At 36.0% G+C, this 26157-nt stretch overlaps 1 pseudogene; it reads left to right on the top strand.

Annotated features, from left to right (window-relative positions):
• Window positions 1-856: 856 nt before the first annotated feature.
• On the top strand, window positions 857-20067 carry LOC101712709 (small ribosomal subunit protein eS1 pseudogene; annotated as a pseudogene).
• The last annotated feature ends 6090 nt before the right edge of the window (window positions 20068-26157 follow it).

Raw genomic sequence — 26157 nt, 5'->3', positions numbered from 1 at the left:
GTTGTATTTTAGATTAGCAGTTATGAACTTTTACAAGATCAATCTGGTGAATCCCGGTAAAAGAAGTCTAGCACATTTGTCTTTGGTTCCATTTGTATGACCATTTGGAGTTTGGCAGCTTCTAGGCAAGAATAAACAAAACGTTAAAGAAATTAGACCATATATGATCTAAGCATGAGCACTAGAATGGAAAGGTGGCTTGGGGAAAGAATCACACTTAGAAACTGAAATAGTAATTGAAACCTGTGAGCTCTTAGACTCTTTCATTGATGGAGGTTATGTATAAGTCTGATATTTTGTCATAAGTCTCTCCAGTCTTAGCTGTAAGATAGAGACAATTTGAAGGACAAATTTCACCAAGAAATTTAAAACTCTAGTTGAGTTGTTATAGATTTTACCATAGTTTTTCCTAATGATCCATAACCATGGTCAGCCACTGGTGTAGCTAGAAACTGCCAGAAGGGGTCAGTGACTGGAGTCCCTTTTTATATCTAGCTTTATTACTATGGCATTATTTTATACCTCTTTTGGTTTTTCTTTTCTGTCGGGTGTTTAAGACCAACTTAGAGTGAGACCTGTGACAATCAGTATGAACCTCTTGCTATCTATCAAGGTCAGTTAAGTCTCCTTAAGTATTATTTTGGAACCATGTATGGAGCCTCTCAGCTCCTGTCAGTGTCAGCCATCAGGATGGGTCATGGAAATTACCCTTTCAAATTTCCCAAAGAACACTTACTATTATCTGAAAATATACAGTTTATGTTTGTTTAAAAATATTTCACCCCCTACCTTGCCCTGGAATACAAAATTTTATGAGGACTGGGGTCTTTTCTAATTTATTCACTGGTCTGACCCGATGACTAAGCAGTCATCAACCAGTAGAGATTCAGGCCACAGAATTAGCTTGATGCCACCTTGGTGTTCTTTGAGCAAGGTAAGTGACCAGTAGAGTTGGCCTTACATGAGCTCCTGTGACCAATACACCTGGAATACAGAGCAGATATCATTTTATAGATGACCTGAAGGAAGGTTGCAAGTTGCCCAAATTTGGATCAAAAGGTTCAGGGCAGATGTCCAGATTCTAATCCTTTGGTTCCACCAGTGGTTTTCAAACTGAGTGCCTCAGAATTTGAAAAATTGCAAAATTTTTATGAGAATACTTAAACATGTTTCAGAAAATGTAACCAAAAGTACTTTAGACATGTAATTTTCTCATGTACCAGAAAGTTGACAGGATGTAATAACTCATATAAAATGATGTCAGTCTGTGCTGCCACTTACCTTGTTTTTCATTGCTGTTGTTTTTCAAATATAATGTAAGTATCTTTTGCCATCTTTATTTAATCATGGAGTCTCCTGGGGTAGGAGGTAGATTATTTAAAACTATTTGTAGCCATTCTTCCATATTAATCTGTATTTTCCTATTCGGTATTGACAGGGATACAGGACCACAGCAACTCCAAGAAAATTTGAAATAACCTGTAATTTGAAAAATGTCTCATGTATCCAAACAGCTGCATTATTTTCACTAACCTTTTGTCCTCCAGCCACTCTCTGCTGGCTCTCTTTCCTCAGGAGCCTTTGTCTCAATGGTGGATACATATTCTTGCTTTAAGACTTTTCATACATGCTGATTTTATTTTCCCCTAGCAAATTTTTATCATCTATTTACATTCAGCTCATTCTTGATATTCCATTTAAAAGTGCTCCCTTCCCTGACCTCCCAGGTTAGGCTGGAGCCTTGGGTTTCACACTCCATTTGCACACTTGTCTTTTCACAATTATCTCATCCCTTGCTCCCTTCTGGGAGGAAAACTGTCTGAGGGAAGCTGCTGTGGATGTCCATGCTCACTGCTAAATCCTCAGCTCCTAGTAAATGCACAGTGCAAGGAAGTAATCAATTATTTTTGAAGGAATGAGGTGATATGAAAAAATAAATTTAAATATAATATTGATAAAGGTTAGTTAGGAATGATATAAAATTTGTGATTATTACAGTAAAGTTTATTAAAGGATGATGAACAATGCACACAGATTCACTAATTGTAAGTGCATAACTCAATGCACATTTCCATATTATACATTTTATTAACCACCATCCAAATGCAGTGCAGGATATTTTCAGCTCTTTGTAACTTGTCCTCATGAGCATTCCCTCTTGCACACACTTCCTACCCTCCCAAACCCAGAGGAGGAGGTAATTTTTGTCAGTTCTTTAATTTCACATAAAAAGAAATTATTCAACATGTACATTTTCCTCTTGGTGTCTTTCATTCAACATACCCGAGATTCATCCATGTTGTGTGCAGTGTAGTGTTTTCTTTTTATAGTTTTAAGTTATTCTGTTGCATGAATATATCATGATGTAGTTTTTCATTCACTTATTGATAGAGCTGTTTTGAGAACAACTGCAATAAACATTCTTGAACAGATCTCTTTAGCTTTTGAATGGCAAAATAACTCTATTTTATTACCATTATTAAAAAATCAATGAACACATGCTCTTATAATTTTTAATTCTTAAAAACAAAACAAAACAAAAGAAATCAGAATATCATTAGCTATGGCTGAATAAATAGAAGAGAACTCTAATCGATGACTAGGCAAGTAGTTAGCACTGTCAGAAACAGAAAAACTTGAAAATCTAATGACACAGAAAACTCATTAAACATGGTAAAATCCTAATTCAAATGTATCCACAAAAAGATGTATAAAAGTGTATAGAGGAAATTTAGTATAGCCCCAAACCACCAAAACCAAGTCAAACTAACGATTCTTTAAATTCTGTACTTTTACACATAATTCTTTAATTTTAACAATGTACCCACATTTGTATACAACTTTAACTTCACAGACTTCACATATATCAGATAGCTAGTAAGGGGCAGAACAGAAACTCAAATACAGGACAAGTGACGTCAACTTTTGTGTGTTTTTCCATCATACACTGATTACAGCTCATCAGGCAAAGCTACACTTAACATGATTACTTATGACCAAGTGTGTTTAATTTTTAATATCTTTAAAGCTATGGTTTTTACTTTGGAAGGTTTTTCTAATTAGAAGTAATTAGCTGCATATGCATTCTGATCTAACCTTATCAGTGGGTCTCAGGCTTTCCTGTCTCATACATATCAATCACCCTACCAGAAGGGTTGCATCTTTCAGAAGGATTGTACATTACATTTCACAAACAACAAAGTTTCTTGTGTTTGTTGATAGGTATTCTATTACCATAGTTTTCATTCATGGTAAATACGGGAAAGTTTTTGTTTTTGCTTTTTTTAACTGGAAAATTTCTAAGAACTTTTAAAATGGCAGCATGTGTCTGATAACTTAATAAAACTTCAGCAACATTCTATTTCCTAATGGAATCCCATTAACTGCTCTTAAAAATTTCAATAGAAAACAAATTTAAGGAAACTCCTTGTTATACTTTTTTTCTTCATTACTTTTGGAAAGTTTAACTTTCAGTGATGCATTTCTCTCAAAGTTTTGTAAAGTGATTGCATGAAAATCCCACCATTGAATGATATTAATAGATGGCAATGACCCCTTTCCAGATAGAAAATTTGACCTTTGATGGGAATTAGTACGATTAAAGGCAAAGTGACTAATTGTAAACTGAGGTACTTGCTGGCATAAGAAAAATATACTGTATTTGTGGAGGGGTGAGAGAAGATGCCCAAGGCAGAAAGTTGCCTGAAAGTTGTCTGATTTGAATGCTTTCCAAAAGCAAATTAATATTCACAGTGAGAAGAATGCTAATGAACAGGAACTTGACTCACTAAACCTATCTGTGCTGTGATGCCTTCCTGAGGCCAGCCACATCACATACCTTTTTGTTTATCCTCACTACAACCCCTGATGTCTTGACATTGCCAAGATCTATATCATGATGGGCATGCCCAGCTTGGAAAATTGCTTTCTACACAACTTGTCTGTGTAACCCCTGCCCCTCCCTCCCTTAGCTTTTAGTCAGGGTTGCTTGCCTGACAGAATTCATCTGCAAATACTTGTGTTTATTTTTGCCAGCCATGAAAAATCACACTCTACTCTCCCTGAAATTGGAAACTTGGAGCCATGTCCATTTCAGCACAAACATATTACTCTTGTTTTTTAAAGATTTGCCCTCATCTCAAGTGTGTAATGGTTCATCCTATTAATATCAGTGGAGCTGAACTGTTTCTGTTTTCCTTCAGTGTGGTTTAATTAGATATGCTAATCTCATATCAATACATATTTTAAATGGATACACTATTGCCTCTGTAATTTATTGTTAAAATGATTTCTTATTCCAAACAGTGCAAAAGGAAAAAAAATTCAATAATAATAAAAAAGTAATTTTTACTTTATTTTTAAAGAAAGCAGTGTTGTACAATATAGAATGACTTTGATGTATCTTAAACACATTTTTGTACCCTGATTTCTACAATTAGAATACAGTGCTTTAATGAACATAAAAATACATTTATATCTACAATTATTTTTATGTCTGTTTTACTTATATGTGTTTTGGTTTTATAAGACATGAAGATACTCTGAGTATGTTTAATCAATGTATATAAATCAAATAATCATGGGATTAGTTTTGTCTTTCTGTTTCATGAGGCTATTTCAAAAGTATGACTGGCAATTTTACAATAAATTCAGCAATCTAGAACTAAATTGTTTATGATTAAATGCTAGGTTTACTCCTAGATGGCTCCCTAATTTTGGGTCAGTTATTTGTTCTCTTTGGATCTTAGTTCTCTGATCTGTAAAAGTAGGGTAATTATAGAACCTGTATGACATGTCTTCTGTGAGGATACATTTAGCTTAATATATGTAATGCACTATGAAGAGTTCTATGTAATAAAAATGTTATCATTCCAGCATCATAGTTGTCATTATAGTTATCATCATCTGCAATATACAATGGTAAAACTAGTCCAATTATGTCAGTAGACAATTTATAGACTGGGGAATTTGAGAGGAAATACTTAAGATGATGTTTATTTTCATTGCTAAAATTCAGGTACATAGGTATATAACAATATCATTTTCATGCATCCAATCAGTGATCATTTAAAAGTCTGACAATGTGTGTTAACTTTCTGTTGGTGAGACAAAATTCCTAAGAGAAACCAATTTATGAGGAGGAAAGATTTATTTTAGCTATGATTTCAGCCCCTGCTCAATCGGTCCTATTGTTCTGGGCATGTGGTAAAGCCAAGTACCATGTTTAGGGAGCACATGACAGAGCAAAGCTACTCATCTCATAGTATCCAGGGAAGAAAGGGGAAGAGGTAAAAGGCTTGGGTTCAGATGTCCCCTTCAGGGACAAGACCCAGTGGCCCAACTCCCTTCCACTAGATCCCCCCTCCCAATAGCCCAAAAGGCTGTTGATCAGACCTTCAACACATGAGAGTTTGGGAACAATTAAGTTATAAATGAAAACACAGAAGATTTCAGAAAGCAGAAAGTTTTATATACTACTTGTGGGAGTATAAATTTGTACAATAACTTTTTAATGTCCAATAAAACTGAAAATGATCATAATAGTTTACAGTATAGCAATTTATTCAAGGTATTTAATCACTAGAGAAAATTCACACATACACAAAAGGAGTTATGTTTAAGGATATTTATTAAAGCAGCTTTTAAAAGAAAAAAGGAAATGACCTATATGCCCATTACTATGGATATAGAGAACTAAATATGTCATACCTACACCACGGAATATTACACAGCAGTTAAGAGAAATGAACTAACAACAAGGGTTTGTCTCAAAAACAATAGTAAGTGAAAAACACAAGTTGCAAAATTCTCTCTATATAATATTTATATAAATTACAAATCTCTTGAAACTAAACTACATTATTAATCATAAATCACTAAAAATTTTTAATTTTTTAATGATCTGGAAACATATAAGCCTAATTCGTAATGGTGGTTGTTTAAGAAAAGGAGAATGAAAAGATAAAAAAAAGGACTTTAATATGCTTTTTTAATGGAAATTAAAAGGCTAAGATGGTATAAGATGTGTGGGAAATATGCAGCTATTAACATAATAATAATGACTATGAAGACAATTTGTCTAAAACATCTGATACCATTTTTAAACAATTTATTTACCTAGTAATTATGAATATATAGAGCAAGATTTACAAAGTTATGCTAAGTGAAAGAAAAGCAAGAGAAAATAATTTATGTGTTCCCAAGGAAAATTATATATATACATATGACCAAGATGATAAGAAGTTTGGTGTAAAAGTTAACTTTCACCAATAGTTATAGTATTTCAGGAGAAGACAAAATAGAAATAGTATACTATCTGTTTTGGAGATAAAATTTAAAACATTAATTTCATATCTACTATCCTGAAATCCAGTTATGAAAAGAAGAATGCCCTTAGTTCACAATGCAACATTTAATGTGAAGGATAAAAATAATAGACTAGTACCTGTTCATTACATTTATCTTGAACAAATACACTAACAAATCTTACAAAATTGTATATGACTCCTCTCAAATTAGATTAAGACTTCGATTTATGAAAGACAGAACTGTTAAGTTTGAAGTTTTAGTTATTTTTGCTTTTGATCAAAATGCTTGGTCACGTTTTTAAAAACCAATAGCTCAATATTTTTAGAAATACTGTAGGTCATTTTCTACCTGGACTATGTCTATCTATGACAGTTCAATTATTTCATTGAGCATTATAGAATAAAAGTTTTTCTCACAAAGAGCTGCTCAAATGGGATACCAAATATTTGGGCTACAGTAGGAAACAGGACCAGATAAAACACTGGCAGGTTTATGCATTCATGTGTTTGTGTGTGTGGGTGTAGGTGAATTAAATGTGGTTTTTGGAAACATGAATATGGTAAATATGCAAACAATATTTAATTAAATATGGAAAATTCTCTCATTGATGTATCATTTGAGATTATTTGATAGAGTTATGGAATTGAGTATTAACTAAAGCAGAGAAATGAGAGAAAATGCATGCTTTCTACTTGAAATCTGAGACAGAGAGAGACCAAGTGAGATTTCCAGAGGATGCCATTCCCAGACGCTGCGTCTCATTTACACATCACCTGGGAGAGCACCGTGAGGCTGCATATTCTCAGCTGTTGAATGTGTTCTGCTCATTTTCCAGCAGAGAGGACGGGTTTAATGCTTTCTTGGCAGTGTGTACTTTTCCCACTTCTGGTGTTTCTATTTACCTGTCTGCTTACTTATTTATTGTTTGCATTTAGCTTGCCCTGCAAGTAGTTCTGAAAATTGTAGGGTCACAATACCTACAAATAAATCTCTCTCTTCAGTTTTTATACTAGGTTTGTTTGGAGATGCATTCCTTTTTATCCCTTTTCTTCAAATTGATGACATTTTCTCAAGGACCACACATTTTTAAACAAAACATGAAGGATAGAGGTTTCTTTTTCAAATTTATGTAGGCTGTCCTTTGACCCTAAAATTCTTCCAAAAGAACTTAAATTCTAATAAATCATTGTCATTCACACTGCATAACAATTCTTTATCCTCTTGTGAAACAATGCTAGATCCAAGGCCTGAGGCCAGTCACTATTTCAGACTCATCAGTAAAATAAGAGAACTGGATAACATGAACACCAAGATTCAATTAAAGTTTCATGATTTCTAAAATTATTTTACTTCAAGATCCTTCCAGAGGATAGCTGTACAGTTAAGAGTAAGCACTGAAAGGTGGTGATTGGTGAATAACTACTAAACAAATAACTGGAAGACTGACATGGGAAGCAATCATAGACCTGGCTATATCAATAGCCACAGACTATATTAATGATTTTGTAGGGAAGCTCAGCAAAATGCTAATGTGTTTGATAAATATTTAATAGTGTATAATTTCAATAAATAAATTAGTGTTTACACAGTAAAGAATACAAATGTTTGGTGCATACACTCTTGACCTACTTCCATAGTCCTTCTTGGATGTTTCCCAAAGAATTATTTAAAAGTGAGCATCAAAATATTTCTGTTTATACCAGCTTATTATTAGTGGTCAAACCTATAAAATAATCCAATAGTTTATCCTTCTTATCTTGAGAGTGTTTAATCAACTTTGATATTTGCTTTACATTAGCACTGCCAAATGTACATTTGTATAAAATCTCTCAAATCATGAAAGATTTATAATTGGCAATGCATTTGGATTATTCTCCACTTAATCAGTTGGATAAAAACTAGGAGTACTGTAACTAGAACAATTAATTCAGTTGAGTGGAGTGTTGAAAAAAATAATTTCATGGTGTGCTTTGGCTACATAAATGAAACTAAAAGCCTGTTCACTACCACAGAACGGGTGTGATGACAGACACATCTGTCCTTTGCAGGAGCTGGGGTTAATAATAGAAGCATAGATCAGAAGAAGAGGAGTCAGGAGGGGCATTCTTGATATTAAGTGTATTGCTGGCCCTTTATGGGCTCGTGTAGGTTAATTAACTCTGGAAAGACTCAGTTACCACTCATGAGAAGTGTAATGAAAAACAGTCACTTGTCATTCAGTTTAGCAACTAGATGTGAATGTTGATTACAGTGATGTGTAGAGAAGTAGTGAGGACCTACCTGCTAGGGAGTGGTGACAGGCTGGGGAGAGAGCAGAATACCACACTTGCACAAAAAGAGTCATGTGCCAGAATCCAGAAGGCTGACTACAGGTTTGGAAAGTACAGTACCTACCAGCTGACTGTGGGCCTTCCTCCTTCCTAAGAACTCACCTTTGTTTACTGAGGTGGCCATACTTTTCAAGAGACTCATGGAGTATCACTAGCCTTTAGAACTTTCCTTGTTCCTGTAGAAAGCAACCTAGGTCAAAGGAGCACAGGGCCAATTTGATGCGAAGGTGCATATGTGGTGAGGTAGGAGGTGAAGGAGGCAGGAGTGGATGTAGAACTGGTGTTTCTTTATAGGGTTTCCACAATTTAATTTTTTTTAAATTTTATTATAATGGCATATTTTAGGTATACAATATAATGACATTCATCATTGGAAACTTGTACCTTCACATAATCTCTCTTGAGTCTTATTTTTCCCACTTCTCCTGCCCTCCCTTCAACCCCTCCATCCCTCCCTATATACAAAGACTTTGTTTCCAATTTTTCATTTTCTCATATTAATTCCATTCCCTTCTTTAATTTACCCTAGCCCTCCCATTTCCCCTTCCCTTTGCCCCCTTTTTTCCCCCTATTTCACATTATCTATTACGCCTTTTAGTCCTTATTTACACTTTCAGTTTCTTGCACTAGAGAAACTATTCAGTATTTACATGTGTGTGTCGAGTTGATTTCACTTGAGAGTATTGCCTCAATGTGCATCCATTTAGCTATAAATGTGTCTAATTTCTCATTTTTTATGGTTGAGTAGTATTCCATTTTATTAAGAAAAACACATTTCTTTTATCCAATCTCCAGCTGATGGGCATTTGGGCTGCTTCCAAGTTTTAGCTATTACAAATTGTGCTGCTATGAACATGGGCGCACATATGTCACTGTGGTATGATTCTTTTAATTCTCTGGGGAAGATACACAGAAGGGGAATAACTGGGTCAAATGGGACTTCCAGTTCTAGTTCTTTGAGGTATCTCCATACAGATTTCTATAGCGGTTGCAACAGTCTACATTCCCAACAGCAGTGGAGCAGGGTTCCTCTTTCCCTACAGCCCCACCAGCATTTGTTATTGGTTGATTTCATGATAGCAGCCATTCTTTCTGCAGTGAGGTAGAATTTCAGCTTTGTTTTCATTTGCATCTCTTGAATGACCAGTGATGTTGAACACTTTTTCATATGTTTATTTGTTATTTCTACTTCTCTGTCTGAAAAATGTCTGTTCATTTCAGATGCCCATTTTCAGATTGGGTCTTTAAATTTGGAAGGTCTGATCTTTTTAAATTCTCTATAGATTTGAGATAGTAGACCTCTGTCTGAGGAACAGCAGGTGAAGATTTTTCCCACATTGTGAGTTGTCTCTTCACACTGCTGGTGGTTTCTCTTGCTGTGCAGAAGCTTTTTAATAAGAAGAGATCCCACTTGTTGATTGTTTGTGCTAGTTCATGGGCAAATGAGGTTTTGTTCATAAAACATTTTCCTACAACAATGTCTTCAAGAGTTCTACCTAACCTCTGTTCCAGCTGATGCAGCATTTCTATTTTAATATTTAGATCCTTAATCCATTTTGATTTTAGTTTAGTGCATGGTGAGAGATATAGGTTTAGTTTTAATTTTTGGCAAGTTGAAGCCCAATTTTCCCAGCACCATTTATTAAAGAGGCTATCTTTCCTCCAGTGAGGGAGTTTGACTCCTTTTTCAAAGATGAGATGACTGAGTGTGTCTGGCATTGTTTCTGCATCTTCTAATCTGTTCTAATAGTCTTCAGGTCTGTTTCTTTGCCAGTACCATGCTGTTTTTATCACAGTAGCTTTGTAGTAGAGTTTCAAGTTGGGGATTGTGATACCCCCTGCCATGTCTCTGTTACTTAGAATTGCTTTTGCTATTCTGGGTCTCTTCTTGTTCCCAATGAATTTTTGGATTGTTTTCTCAGGGTCTGTGAAGGATGCTGCTGGGATTTCAATTGGGATTGCATTGAATCTATGTAGCAGTTTTGGAACTATGGCCATTTTCATTATATTGATCCTTCTGACTCAGGATCAGGGGATGTCTTTCCATTTTCTGATGTCATCTTCAATCTCTCTTTTCAGAGTGCTACAGTTTTCAGGGAAAAGGTCTTAGATTTCATTCGTTAGGTTGATTCCTAGGTATTTCAGTTTTTTTGGATGCTATTGTGAAAGGAATTGTTTGCCCTATTTCCATCTCAGTGAGTTTTGTTCGTGTAGAGGAAAGCTATTGATTTTTGTGTGTTGACCTTGTATCCAGCTATTCTACTGAATTTGGTTATTAAGTCTAGAAGACTTTTGGTGGTGTTCTTGGGTCTTCTATATAGAATATCATGTCATCTGTAAATAATGACAACTCGACTTCTTCATTTCCTATCTTTATTCCGTTTATTTCTTTCTCTTGTCTAATTGCCATGGCTAATGTTTCCAAAACTGTATTGAATAGGAGTGGTGAGAGTGGACATCCTTGTCTTGTTCCTGATTTTAGTGTGAAGGATTTCAGTTTTTGACCATTCAGTATGATATTGGCTGTTGATTTTTCATAGATGGCTTTTATCAAATTGAGGTAGAGACCATCTATTCCAATTTTTTGTAGGGTTTTTATCATAAATGCATGTTGAATTTTGTCAAATGTTTTTTCTGCATCTATGGAGATAATCATATGGTTTTTGTCCTTGACTCTATTGGTATAATATATTGCATTGGTTGTTTTGTGTATGTTGAACCATCCCTGCATCCCTGACATAAATCCCACTTGGTCAGGGTGTATGATCTTCTTGATGATCTTCTGCATTCCGTTTGCCAGTATCTTATTAAAGATTTTTGCATCTATGTTCATTAGTGAGATTAGCCAATAGTTCTCTTTTTTGTTTGGTCTTTCTCTGCTTTGAGGATTAAGGAGATGCTTGCTTCCAGGAATGAATTCGGGATTATTGCTTCCCTTTCAATTTCACTGAAGCATTTAAACAGCAGTGGCAGTAGTTCCTTTCTAAATGTCTTGTAGAATTCAGCAGTGAAGCCATCAGGACCTGGGCTTTTCTTAGTTGGTTAGTTTTTAATTACATTTTCAATTTCATTGGTTTATATTTCCTAGTTTAGAATTTTTAGGTCTTCTTTGTTCAACTTTGGTAATTCATATGTATCTAGGAATCTGTCCATTTCTTCTGTGTTGTCCATCTTATTGGCATATAAGTTCTGGAAGTAGGTATTGATGATCCTCTGGATTTCTGCTGGGTCTGCTGTAGTTTCACCCTTTTCATTCCTAATTGCATGGTTTTGGGCCTTTTTCTGATAAAGTTGGCTAAGGGTTTGTCAATTTTGTTTATTCTTTCAAAGAACCAACTCTTGGCTTCATTGATTTTTTTGTACTGTTCTCTTAGTCTCCATTGCATTGATTTCTCCTCTGATCTTTATACTTTCTTCCCTTGTATGAGCTTTGGGTTTGTCCTGCTTTTCTTTTTCTAGAAGCTTGAGGTTCAGCATCAGGTTGTTTGATTTGTCTTGCTCTGTTTTCCTAATATGTGTATTCACTGATATGAAATTCCCTCATAAGACTGCTTTCATTGTGTCCCATAGATTCTGATATGTTGTATTGTCATTGTCATTTAATTGAATGAACTGTCTGATTTCTTCTTTAACTTCCTCTGTGACCCCTTGGTTATTCAGAAGTGTGTTGTTCAATTTCCATGTGTTTATGAAGTTTTTGTGATTTCTTTCACTATGGATCTCCAATTTCATCACACTATGGTCTGATAATACACAGTTGATAACTTTGATTCCTTTGTACTTACTTAAACATGTTCTACGAGTGAGTATGCAGTCTGTTTTGGAGAATGACCTGTGTGCAGCTGAGAAGAATGTGTATTCTGATTTTGTGGGGTGGAACACTCTGTAAACATCTGTCAAGTTCATTTGTACAAGAGTTCGATTGAGTCTAGTACTTCAATACTTATTTTTTGTCTAATTGATCCATCTGTTTGTGACAGTGGGGTATTAAATTCCCCCACTACAATTGTATTAGTGCTTATATGACTTTTCATGTCCATTAGTATTTGTTTTATATAGTTGGGCATACCATTGTTTGCTGCATAGGTATTTATGATTGTCATCTCTCCCTGTTGGATTGTGTCCTTTACAAGGATGTAATGTCCTTCTTCATCTCTCTTAATCAGTGTTGGTTTGAAATCTACTTGATCTGCAAAGAGGATAGGTACTCCTGATTTTTTTCAGTTTCATGTCATATGGAGTATTGTTTTCAACCCTTTAATTTTCAATCTATGAGTTTCATTTTGAATTAAGTGTGTTTCTTGTATGGAATATATTGTTGGATCTTGCTTCTTGACCCATTCTGCCAGTCTATTTCTTTTGGTTAGTGAATTGAGAACATTAACTTTGATGGTGATAACTGATACGTATTGACTTATCATTGTTATGACTTTTTCTTTTTGTTGGATTCTCCCCCTTTACATTTAATTTGTGTAGCTCCTGCTAGGTTCATTCTGGTGTGCTTTCTGGGGTTGGGATCCTCATTATCTTTTCCTAGGATATTGTCTAAAATTTTTTTGAGTGCTGGTTTGGTATTCATGAAGTTTCTCAGGTGTTCTTTGTCATGAAAGTATCTTATTTCTACATCAACTTTGAAAAATAGTTTTACAGGGTACATCACTCTGGGTTGGAGGCTGTTTTCTTTTAGGGCTTGGAATATATCTCTCCATGCTCTTCTTGCCTTGAGGGCTTGCATTGAGAAGTCTCTTGTGATTCTAATGGGGTTTCCTTTGCATGTGATTTGTTTCTTTTCTCTAACTGCTTATAGAACTTTGTTCTTCTGGTGGGTTTCTGGAATCTCAACAGTTATATGCCTATATGTAGATTTCTTTTGATCAAGGCTCTTTGGAGTCCTATATGCCTCACTTATCTGTATGTCAAGTTCTTTTCCCCTGCTTGGGAAGCTTTCTGCCATCACTTCTGTGAACAGTTGTTTTATGTCATCTGCACTCTCTCTTGTTTCTTGGTTGACTCCAACCAGTCTTAAATTATTCTTCTTTGCATCATCTACTAGCTGCTGGATTGGTTTCTCATGGTCTCTTACAATTTTGAAGCAATTTTTCTTTTCCTTGTCATTAATTGCAATCTTATCTTCTATATCTGAAATTCTGTCATCACATTGGCACATTCTGAATGGATAAATGTCACAACTGTGGGATTTGCTGGAGCAGCCCTGAAGGCCAAGCCCCCAGGATGGCCCCACCTAACCTGAAGACACACGAGTATTGCAGGCAGAGCCAAGCAGGGCCCTGCAGCTCAGCTGGTTCTCTGCCTGGTTCAGATTCACCCACACCAGACAGGATGTCAATCAGAAATAATTACTCAGATAACAGGAGAAATTGTGCTCCTAGTGCAAGACATGATTAATAAATCTAGAAAGGAGCTGAGGAACATGATGGAATTCCAATATAGGAAACAAATGGAATCCATAAAACAGATGCAAATAGATTTCCAGGAGATGAAAAACTCCACTGAAAGTCTATGCAGCAGAATGAGCCAATGTGAGGATAGAATTTCAGATACAGAAGATAAGATCGCAATTAATGACTAGGAAAAGAAAAATTGCTTCAAAATTTTAAGAGAACATGAGAAATCAACCCAGCAGCTGCTAGATGATGCAAAGAAGAATAACATAAGACTGGTTGGAGTCAATGAAGAAACAAGAGAGAGTGCAGACGACATAAAAAAAAACTGTTTACAGAAATAATGGCAGAAAACTTCCCAAGCAGGGGAAAGAGCTTGACATACAGATAAGTGAGGCATATAGGACTGAAAATAGCCTTGATCAAAAAAAACTACATATAGGCATATAATTATTAAGATTCTAGAAACTCAACAGAAGAACAGAGTTCTACAAGCAGTTAGAGAAAAGAAACAAATCACATACAAAGGAAAGCCCATCAGAATCACAGCAGACTTCTCAACACAAACCCTCAAGGCAAGAAGACCTTGGAGTGACATATTCCAAGCCCTAAAAGAAAACAGCCTCCAACCCAGATTGATGTACCTTGCAAAACTATCTTTCAAAATTGATGTAGAAATAAGATACTTTCATGACAAAGAGCACCTTAGGAACTTAGTGAACACCAAACCAGCACTCCAAAGAATTTTAGACAATCTTCTAGGAACAGACATTGAGGATCACAACCCAGGAAGCAAAGCAGAATGAACCTATCTGGCATGACAAGAAATTAAATGTAAAGGGGGAGAACCCAACAAAAAGAAAGTCATGGCAATGACAAGTCAATAGTTTCAGTTATAACCATCAATGTTAATGGTCTCAATTCACCCATCAAAAGAAATAGACTGGCAGAATGGGTCAAGAAGCGAAATCCAACAATACACTGCATACAAGAAACACACTTAATCCAAAAGGAAACTCATAGACTGAAAATTAAAGGGTGGGAAACAATACTGCATGTGACAGGAACCTGAAAAAAAGCAGGAGTAGCTATCCTCTTTGCAGATCAAGTAGATTTCAAACCAACACTGATTAAGAGAGATGAAGAAGGACATTACATCCTTGTAAAGGACACAATCCAACAGGAAGAGATGACAATCATAAATATCTATGCACCAAACACTAGTGCACCCAACTATATAAAACAAATACTAACGAACATGAAAAGTCATATATGCACTAATACAATTGTAGTGGGGAACCTCAACACCCCACTGTCACAAATAGATAGATCACCTAGACAAAAAATAAGTAATGAAATACTAGAACTCAATCGAACTCTTGAACAAATGAACTTAACAGATGTTTGTAGGGTCTTCCACCCCACAAAATCAGAATACACATTCTTCTCAGCTGCAATTGGGTCATTCTACAAAATAGACCACATACTCACACACAGAACATGTTTAAGTAAGTGCGAAGGAATTGAAGTCATCCCCTGTATATTATCAGACCATAGTGCGATGAAATTGGAGATCCATAGCAAAAGAAACTCAAAAAATTTCATAAACACATGGAAATTGAACAACACACTTCTGAATAACCAAGGAGTCACAGAGGAAATTAAAGAAGAAATCAGACAATTCCTTCAATTAAATGACAATGACAATACAACATATCAGAATCTATGGGACACAATGAAAGCAGTCTTACGAGGGAAATTCATAGCAGTCAATATGCATATTAGGAAAACAGAATGAGCCCAGTTAAAACACCTGATGCTGCACCTCAAGCTCCTAGAAAAAGAAGAGCAGGACAACCCCAGAGCTCATACAAGGGAGTAAATTATAAAGATCAGAGGAGAAATCAATGCAATGGAGACTAAGAGAATGATATAAAAAAATCAATGAAGCCAAGAGTTTGGTTTTTTGAAAGAATAAACAAAATTGACAAACCCTTAGCCAACCTTATCAGAAAAAGGAAAGAAAAGGCCCAAATCCATGCCATTAGGAATGAAAAGGGTGAAATTACAACAGACCCAGCAGAAATCCAGAGGATCATCAATACCTACTTCCAGAACTTATATGCCAATAAGATGCACAACACAGAAGAAATGGACAGATTCCTAGATACATATGAATTACCCAAGTTGAATGAAGAAGACCTAAAAATTCTGAACAACCCAATATCAACCAATGAAATTGAAAATGTAATTAAAAACTTACCAACTAAGAAAAGCCTGGGCCCTGATGGCTTCATTGCTGAATTCTACAAGACATTTAGAGAGGAACTGCTGCCACTACTGTTTAAACTCTCCAATGAAATTGAAAGGGAAGCAATACACCCAAATTCATTCCTGGAAGCAAGCATCACCTTGATCCCCTAAGCAGAGAAAGACCCAACAGAAAATGAGAAGTATAGGCCAATCTCACTAATGAACATAGATGCAAAAATCATTAATAAGATACTGGCAAATAGAATGCAAAAGATCATCAAGAAGATCATACACCCTGACCAAGTGGGATTCATGTCAGGGATGAAGGGATGGTTCAATATACGAAAATCAATCAACGTAATACACTGTATCAATAGAGCCAAGAAAAAAACCCATATGATTATCTCCATAGATGCAGAAAAAGCATTTGACAAAATCCAACACCCATTCATGGTAAATACCCTACAAAAAATTGGAATAGATGGCCTCTCCTCAAACTGTTAAAAGCCATCTATGAAAAACCAACAGCCAATATCATACTAAATGGTCAAAAACTGAAATCCTTCACACTAAAATCAGGAACAAGACAAGGATGTCTGCTGTCACCACTCCTATTCAATACAGTTTTGGAAACATTAGCCATGGCAATTAGACAAGAGAAAGAAATAAAAGGAATAAAGATAAGAAGTGAAGAAATCAAATTGTCATTATTTGCAGATGACATGATACTGTATATAGAAGACACCAAGAACTCCACCAAAAGTCTTCTAGACTTAATAATCAAATTCAGTCAAGTAGCTGGTTACAAGGTCAACACACAAAACTCAATAGCTTTCCTCTACACGAACAAGACTCACTGAGAGAGAAATAGGGCAAATAATTCCTTTCACAATAGCACCCAAAAAACTGAAGTACCTAGGAATCATCCTAACGAAAGAAATCAAAGACCTGTTCTCTGAGAACTATGGCACTCTGAAAAGAGAGATTGAAGAGGATATCAGAAAATAGACAGACATCCCCTGCTCCTAGTAGGATGGATTAATATAGTGAAAATGGCTATACTTCCAAAACTGCTATATAGATTTAATGCAATTCCAATTGAGATCCCAGCAGCATACTTCATGGACCTTGAGAAAACAATCCAAAAATTCATTTGGAACAAGAAGAGACCCAGAATAGCAAAAGCAATTCTAGGTAACAGAGACATGGCAGGGGGTATCCCAATCCCCAACTTGAAACTATACTACAAAGCTACTGTGATAAAACACCATGGTACTGGCAAAGAAACAGACTTGAGGACCAGTGGAACAGATTAGAAGATGCAGAAACAATGCCAGACACACTCAGTCATCTCATCTTTGAAAAAGGAGTCAAACTCCCTCACTGGAGGAAAGATAGCCTCTTTAATAAATGGTGCTGGAAAAATTGGGCTTCAACTTGCCAAAGATTAAAACTAGACCTATATCTCTCACCATGCACTAAACTAAAATCAAAATGGATTAAGGATCTAAATATTAAAATAGAAATGCTGCATCAGCTGGAACAGAGGCTAGGTAGAACTCTTGAAGACATCGGTGTAGGAAATGATATTATGAACAAAACCTCAGTTGCCCATGAACTAGCACAAACAATCAACAAGTGGGATCTCTTCTTATTAAAAAGCTTCTGCACAGCAAGAGAAACCACCAGCAGTGTGAAGAGACAACCCACAATGTGGAAAAAAAGCTTCACCTGCTGTTCCTCAGACAGAGGTCTACTATCTCAAATCTATAAAGAACTTAAAAAGATCAGACCTCCCAAATTTAAAGACCCAATCTGAAAATGGGCATCTGAAATGAACAGACATTTCTCAGACAAAGAAATAGAAATAGCAAATAAATACAAGAAAAAATGTTCAACATCACTGGTCATTAGAGAGATGCAGATGAAAACAATGCTGAGATTCCACCTCACTGCAGAAAGAATGGCTGCTATCATGAAAACAACCAATAACAAATGCTAGTGGGGCTGTAGAGAAAGAGGAACCCTGCTCCACCGCTGGTGGGAGTGTAGACTGGTGGAACCACTGTGGAAATCAGTATGGAGATACCTCAAAGAACTAGGACTGGAAGTCCCATGTGACCCTGCTATTCCACTGCTGGGGATCTTCCCCAAAGAATTAAAAGAATCATACCACAGTGATATATGTGTGCCTATGTTTATAGCAGCACAGTTTGTGATAGCTAAAACTTGGAAACAGCCCAAATGCCCATCAGCTGGAGACTGGATAAAGAAAATGCAGTTTTTTAATAAAATGGAGTACCACTCAGCCATAAAAAATGAGAAATTAGAGACATTTATAGCTAAGTGGATGCACATTGAGGCGAGGCGATACTCTTAAGAGAAATAAATAGGACATACATGTATAAATACTGAATCGTTTCTCTGGTGTGAGAAACTGAAAGTGTAAATAAGGACTAAATGTATAATAGGTAATGTGAAATAGGAAGAAAAGGGGCAAAGGGGAAGGAAGTGGGAGGGCTAGGGGAAAGGATAGAAGGGAATGGAATTAATATGAGAAAATGGAAAAATAGGAACAAAATCTTTGTAAATAGGGAGGACTGGAGGGGTTGAAGGGAGGGCTGGGCAAGGGTGAAAAATAAAAACCAAGAGAGGCTATGTAAAGGTGCAAATTTCCAATGATGAATGTCATTATATTGTATACCTCAAATGTACCAACGATTAGAATGAATAATCGATAATGTAAAATAGGAAGAAAAGGTCCAAAGGGGTAGGGGTAGTGGGAGGGGCAGGGGAAAGGAAAGAAGGGAAAAGAAAAATGATGAGAAATGGAAAAAATGGAAATAAAGTCTTTGTAAATAGGGAAGGGTGGAGGAGGTGAAGGGAGGGCTAGGAATGAGGAAAAAATAAGAACCAAGATGCATTATGTAAAGATACAATTCCCAATGAAAAATGTAATTGTGTTGTATAACTAAAATGTACCAGTAAAAGAATTTTACAAAAAAAAAAAAAAAGAAAGAAAAAGAAGACTGGTATGATGTGAAGGCATTGACTATGTTCAACATAAGAAATATTGGAAAAACAATAGTCACCAGAACTCAAGGAACCAAAATTGCATCTGATGGCTCAAAGGTTGTGTGTTTGAAGTGAGCCTTGCTGATCTGCAGAACGATGAAATTGCCTTTAGAAAATTCAAGCTAATTATGGAAGATATTCCAGGCAAAAACTGCCTGACTAACTTCCATGGTATGGATCTCACCCGTGACAAAATGTGTTCCATGGTCAAGAAATGGTAGACCATGATCGAAGCTCATGTTGATGTCAAGACTACTGATGGTTATTTGCTTCGTTTGTTCTTTGTTGGTTTTACTAAAAAATGGAACAATCAGATATGGAAGACGTCTTATGCTCAGCACCAACAGGTCCGCCAAATCCGGAAGAAGATGATGGAAATCATGACCCGAGAGGTGCAGACAAATGACTTGAAGGAAATGGTAAATAAGTTGATTCCAGACAGCATTGGGAAAGACATAGAAAAGGCTTTCCAGTCTATTTATCCTCTTCATGATGTCTTTGCCAGAAAAGTAAAAATGCTGAAGAAGCCCAAGTTTGAATTGGGAAAATTCATGGAGCTTCATAGTGAAGGTAGTAGCTCTGGAAAAGCTACTGGGGATGAGACTAGAGCTAAAGTTGAATGAGCTGATGGGTATGAACCACCAGTCCAAGAGTCTGTTTAAAATTCAGATTTTTAATAGTGATAAATAAAATCCTATTTGTGAATAAAAAAAGAAGTTTCTCGGAGAAAGCACATCATGAGGTGGGGAGACAGCCTAAGAGTCACAATTGATGATCTGTGGTATATGGAGCAGCAAGTGTTCATCACACGTGAAACCTGTCAGCATTTCTCAAAAGAGAGTGTCAGCACAATCAGGGGCTAGAGGCTGAATACCAGAAAAATACAACAACGGGACTTGAGTTCATTAAATTTGGACACATGGATTAAAAAAGAAAAAAAAAAAACGGGATGAAATTTCAAAGAATGAAGAACTAGAGTGACTGCTACTGAGAAAACACAGGGAGAGGAACAGTCTTCCGAAGTTCACACATAGGTGAGCTACCTCAGTTATACAAGCATTATAGGAAAGTAAAGGGAGCTGGCTTTATTTTATTTCTTTTCTTCTTAAACATTTTTGAGGACTTCCCCCTTTGCTTAAGGTAGGTTAGTTTAATTGTAGGAAATTTGAAAAATGGAACAAAATATGATGAAAACAAATTTAATGTCATTCCCAGGGGAAAGTACATTTAACAGTATGTAATACATACTATCACTCTCTTCTGCATAAATATATATCAATTTAGAAGCCAACTTAATCATACTGTACACAGATTACCAAATATAAAGGCATTTAATTCTCCTAACTGCCTTAATCTCTGTTTTTCATCCTTTGCTCTGCCTTGATCCTCCTTTGGTAGCAAGAAAGGAAAAAATACAGACATGTAACTAAACTGAATGGTTTCTCAAATTTCCATTGCCTTGCCTGCTTCTTTTATCTTTATCTTATTTAAAATCATAAATCTCTCCATTCTCTCCCTATCTTGTTTTATTTTTATCTTTCTCCATAAGGTTTACAATATTATATACCCAATATATTTTTCTTACTTTTTTTCTTTTTTATTAATTAAGTTTATTGGTACAATTTAGATATATATATAATGATCACATTCATCTTATGGAATTTGTGCCTGTATATAATATATCTTGATTATTACTTTTTTTCCAGTTCCCCTCCCCTTCTTAACCTTTCCTTCCCTCCTTATTTACAAAAGCTTTCTTTCCATTATATCTTTCTTTTCTTGTTTTTTTTTTCTTTTCCCTTCCTTCTTTTCTTCCTCCTCCCTCCCTATTGCCCCTTCTGATTTGAGCATTTTCTTCCTCCATTCTTCTATGGAAATTATATTCTGGTTGAGGTAGAAAAAGTTTGAGTAAAAAAAATAATAAGCATGTGAAATAGGATGAAAATGTTTATTTTTTTATTCAAATATTTTCTTCCTCAACTAGAAAATAATTTCCATAGAAGAATGCATTTTTAATTTGTTTTTATTATTGGGTCCCCAATACCAAGACAAGTACCTTTTACAGAGCAGATCTATGACTCCTATTTGTTGAATTAAAAAAAAATGAATGAAATGCTTACATAAAAGAAGAGAAGCTTTGACCTTCTGTTTTCTGGCTCTTATGTGGTCTTTTCTGCCAGGTGGGACTGCTATCATTAGCCCGTGAACTAACCTTTTGTCCTGAGTTTGAAACCATAAACTCATTTCCTGGTCCAGGCTCTGCTTTTGCTTTTTAAATCTCAGTATGTCTTCATTAGGACACAGAGGCAAAGGAACTTCTACACATTCTTACAGCCACCAGGAAGCCCTTGTAGGGATGGCAGGAGGCCACATAGAATAGCCTAGACCTTTGCTTCCATCCTCCTTGTGCCACTTTCAAGCTCTCTATGCTATGCCATTTAGGTCATAACGTCAAACTGATATGGGCATCATGGGCACTTTCTTGTGTTTTCTATGTTATTTAAACCTGTTCTTATGGTAACCACTGGCCTTCTCTGTGCCTATTGACTACTTGAAGTATCAAGTGCCTGAATTACAATGTGTTGGAAGTATAAAATAATATTAGATTGCAAAGAAATATTGAAAATATACAATAGCTTATTAGTAATTTTTATTGATTACATACTGAAATGATATTTTGGTCATATTGGATTAAATAAAATTCACCAATTAGCACAATTAACATAAGTTAATTTTATCAACTTTCACCTTTCCGTGTGGCTACTAGAAAATGTAAACTTATATAAATAGGTCTAATTTGTGGCTCCCATTATATTTCCACTGGCCAGCAGCTTCCTCTACCTGCTATTGGGAGAGAAAGATCCCCACCCCTTGGAGCCCAACCTTCTATTCTCCCCTTCTCTATTCTCAGTGATGCTGAGGATATACCAAAAGAATGCAGGACAGTATTTTTCCCTTTCCTTCTTACAAAGCCTAACTTTAATGCTTTATTGTTTTTTGACAGTAAAATCTTGTAGTAATTTGGGTCTTACTGCTGCTGTCTTTTCTACCTCTGAATTGTCAAAATCTTATGCTTTGCTTTTGTGTGTGAGAGCCTCCACCATCATGTATATACATATGACAGGAATATATTCTACAGGGCTGTAAAACACTGCCCATATTACATAGCATCTTGTTTTTTACTTAACAGAATGTTTGCAATTTGCATTTCCTGTTTCAAATGCACTGTGACTGGAGGACTGAAGTGTGACTCTCTGGCAGAAAGAGGGTGTAAGTGAAGATCACAGGTATCAGGGAAGAATTTCCAAACTACACAAGTAAACTTTCCCCTCCGGACTCACATCAGGCTCTGATTTTTCACTACCCGTACACCCTCAGGATATGCATCTCCTAGTATTGCTGACTACAAATCGCACACTGAAGACACCCACATGAAAATTTTTTGTTTTTGCTGGATTTATATGACTCCAAACACTTTCTCTGTTCCTCGTATATGTTCTAAAGATTCAGCACTGCTCTTTGTACTGAAAAACATTCTTTCTTGGAACACAAATACTTGGAAAATTCTGAGATCCAGCAAGGGCTCATGAGCTCATAGAGCAGGGACTCTTCATGTACAGATATGTTATTTCACCATCATCATCTGTCCTCAGATACTGATATTTCAGCAGGGATGGGAGGGTCAAGTGGGAAAATGTCATGTCCAGGACAGCAAGCCTGACATAGGGAACCCATGTGGGAACAGAATGTTCTTGTTCTGGCCAAGGACAGACAGAGGTCAGCAGAGGTGCTCAGCTTCCTCTTTTTTCTCCAGTTGTATGAAGACCAAATTGACAAATTATATATATCTAAGATGGACAGTATGTAGTTTTAATATATGTATATTTTTGTGAAGTGGTTCCCACAATCTTAATTAATATATCCATTATTTCATACAGTTAACCTTTCTGTGTGGTGAGGACACTTAAGAGCTACTCTTTCGGCAAATTTCAAGTACAGAATAATGTATTAACTCTCAGGTTATATAGATACCTCGTCTCCAGAATTTATTCTGCAGCTTATACTCTTTAACTAAATTCCTCCAATTTCCCTTACCCAGGCCCTGGCAAATACCTCTCTACTCTGTTTTTGTAAGTGTGATAGTTTGAGTTCTACATGTTAGTGATACCACCTAGTAACTGTTTTACTGTATCTGGCTTGTTTCAGTTTGTATAATGTCCTTCAGAGACATCTATGTTTTTGCAAATGGCAAGATTTCTTCCTTTTTAATGCTGAATAATATTCCACTTTGGTGTATATGTGTATATCACATTTTTAAATTCACCAGTCATGTAAACTAAGATTAACTTCATATTTTGACTATTGTGAATGTTACAATGACTATTTGTGAATGTTGACATCTCTTTAAGATGCTGATTCCAATTCCTTGAGATATACACCCAGAAATGGGATTGCTGGATCATATAGTAGCTCTATTTTTAGTTTTTTGAATAGTTTTCCATAATGACTGTACTAATTTACAATCCCATCCCATCATCAATACAAGGATTTCTCCACTTCCTTGCTAGCAATGGTCATTTGACCCTTTTTTTGTTTGTTTTTGGTACTGGGGATCAAACTTGGGTCCTTGCGCTTGCGAAGCAGGCACCAGAACCACTGAGCTAAATCCCCAGCCCATTTGACTTTTTGATACTAGCTATCCTAAAAGATGTGAGATGATATCTCATTGTGGCTTTGATGTGTGTTTCCTTTATAATTAGTTATACTGAACACTTGTTCATATACCTGTTAGCCATTTGTATGTGTTCTTTTGAGAAATCAGGTTGTTATTACTATTGTTATAGACATTGAGTTGTATGAAGTACTTAATTTACTTTTGGATATTAGCCCTCTCCTGGCTATATATTTTGTAAATATTTTTTCCTTCCCCCAGGTTACTTTTTCATTTTACTGATTTTTTTTCAGCTTTCTATGCAGAAAAGTGTGAAAAGTAGAGCACAAAGAAAGCAGATCTATGCACAGTGAACTTGCGTCGTGTTCTTTCCCAGCCTTGGTGCCTGATCCTGGCTGCTAACTCAGCCCTGACCTATTTACCTTTCTTTATACCAAATAAATACACAAAACATGTTCCGGTCAGAAAGGAGAGTAGAAGTTTCTAGAGGCTGCAGTGAGAGAGAAGGGTGAGTCATCATTTAATGGAGATGGATTTTTTTATTTGGGATAATGTAAAATACTGGGAATGGATAGTTATGATGGTGGAACAACATTGTCAACATATTTACTATCTGAGGACTGTGCACTTAAAATAGAAGATTTATGTCTTATATACATAATTTTTGACATTAACATTATATATACATACATAATAGCATATATTCTGTAAAAATAAAGGTAAAAAAGAAAAGTACAGTGAACCTTTGACTTACAAACTCAATCTGTTTCGAGGGCTGATTGTAACTCAAGATGGTTGTCAGTCAATACAGCTGAGATCTGGATGTTTACCTGGGCACATGCTATAGATAACAAGAGGCAAATGAATCTTCATTAACCTAATTAACCCAAAGTTGTTCATATGTCAGGCTGGTTATAACTAGAGGGTCCACTGTAATTGAGACTCTTTGATGGCAAGTACTAAGTGGTCAGAAACTTGGCAGCTGCTGGTACAAAGGGAGTGAGAACTGCGAAAGGAAGATGTCATGGGAGGAAATGTTGCAGCAATTGCTTAGAACAAGTAAATACAGAGGAACTAACAGAACAGGTAACCCATTTGTATCATTGGCAAATGCAAAGATAAAACAAACAGAGGAACATCCACCCATCTGACATACTTAAGGAATTAATTTAGACCTCATTAAACATAATCTGAGAAAAAAATGTATGCATGTTGGCAATAGGTGGTATCTGTAAAACTCTAGTGTAGGATTTTTATTTCTGAAAGAATACATTGAAATTATATGATGATAGCCATATCAATTGGGTCTGCATTAAGAGCAGTTCTTTAACACAACTTGGTGGGGTTCAGGCATAGGAGGCAAAAAGACCTCATTAGTTTTCTTTGGTGTTTGGCCTGGATCTCACACTTCAAGTAATGTGAGCACTTACAGCTCTGGTCACGTGTACCCAAATTCAGAAGGTATTGCTCTTCTACAATGGTTATGTCATCGAATTTCTGCCCCTAAAGTATAATTAGCAATGTATTTCTCCAATATGGCTCAACCAGTGAAAAATAATGTGAGTGCAACATGAACATACAAAATTAGAAAAGAATAGTAAGTTTACCTGGTACTCAACAGCCCCAAAATAGTGTTCTTTTCCTTAGAAATATTTGCATTCTGATGGCCCCTACCACAGATGATAACCGCTACCAGCTTTAAAAGACACATATTGAGGAAAGTGTTAAGTTTTGCCTCTATGGCTTTATCATGGAGTCAGTGTTGTTCTTACCCAGAGGCTGCACTGGTCTAGTAAAGAGTGAACACTTACAGAGACAACATTGTCTTCCTAATATGCTTTAAAAGTTTGCAAAGGACAATGCTTGACAGAAAAATCCCACACTACAAAGGTCAACTTGCTCAAGTAACCTAAGGAAACCAGCTATCAAATATGTTGTAGACAGTGCTGACAAAAGAGCTTGGGCCAGTAACTAGGACATGACGTTGGAGGTCATGGAGGATTGGAAGGCTAATATAATGCATGTGATTGGCTCAAGTTGAGAGTTAAATGGCACAGCCCTGGATGTGTCAAAAGGGAATCTTGACAGCTGTCAGTTCTGAAAAATTGGTCCTGAA

This window comes from Heterocephalus glaber, unplaced genomic scaffold (genome assembly GCF_053883595.1).
Source record: "Heterocephalus glaber isolate CG9 unplaced genomic scaffold, H.glaber_assembly_v1.0 deba00000546, whole genome shotgun sequence".
Lineage (NCBI taxonomy): Eukaryota > Metazoa > Chordata > Mammalia > Rodentia > Bathyergidae > Heterocephalus > Heterocephalus glaber.
Note: the sequence above shows the minus strand (reverse complement) of the source record. Positions and strands in the feature narration are given on the sequence as shown.